The following is a 1,074-nucleotide window of genomic DNA, read 5'->3' as shown; positions in this document are numbered from 1 at the left end:
AAAATTTTATTAATTTTAGTAAAAAAAATTATTAATTTATTTAGAATTTAATAATTATCATTTATCTTTTTGCAGGCTATCAGGAATTTGTTGCCCAGAAAACTGGATTCGCCAGATACCTTTAACGAGGTAGCTGCAGCGACACTGGCATTGATTGGGTTTCAACACGTTTTGCGAGTAGGCGAAATGAGAGGTCATTCTGCACTACTGAGTGCGTTGGTGGAATGCTGGAGGCCGGAGACTCACACATTTCATCTTCCGGTCCGTGAAGTGACGGTGACGTTAGAAGATGTGAGCTATATCCTTGGTCTCCCGATTAATGGGGAGGCCGTTGCAGGTAGATCAGACAGCAGTCACCAGTTTTTAGTGGGGAACTGCATTGCGTGTTTTGGACGGGAGCCCGGTCCACAAGATCACGTATTATGGAAGGTTAATATTGCTTGGGTCCGGCGGTGCAGAAACACCGAGCTGTGTGATACTTAGGAGTCTCTTGAGCGGTACGTCCGGGCGCACATTTTCTGCTTGCTTGGAACAGTTGTGTTTCCGGATAAGTCGACGACTTCGTTGAACTCGAAGTTTCTACCGTTACTTCGGAATTTTCACCGGATTTCAACATACAGTTTGGGGGCAGCCAATCTGGCACACCTATACAGATCGTTGTGTCGTGCATCACGATACAACTGCAAGGAGATAGATGGCCCACTGATACTGCTTTTTATTTGGGCGTGGGAGCATATGCCGCTCCTGGCACCTATACCCCGCGATCAGCTCGGCGATGTTGGTATTCCACTTGCGCGACGATTAATATGGTATTTCATTAAAGTATCATATAATTTAAATTTCATAATTGTTGTACTTTTCACAAATTATAACATATATCATTTGCAATATTGTCAAACTAGATAGAAAATAAATAAGTAGTATAGTATCAGATTAGCATTTCTAAGTGTGAAAAATTATTGTTAATTCTAACCATGAAATATATTATAGACTAATTTAATATTTATTAAAGATTCAGTTAGTTTGACAAAATTATTTAAAATAAATAATTTGTTAAATAATATTATTCAATCA

The sequence above is a fragment of the Arachis ipaensis genome, chromosome B09, assembly GCF_000816755.2.
Source record: "Arachis ipaensis cultivar K30076 chromosome B09, Araip1.1, whole genome shotgun sequence".
Classification (NCBI taxonomy): Eukaryota; Viridiplantae; Streptophyta; class Magnoliopsida; order Fabales; family Fabaceae; genus Arachis; species Arachis ipaensis.
Note: the sequence above shows the minus strand (reverse complement) of the source record.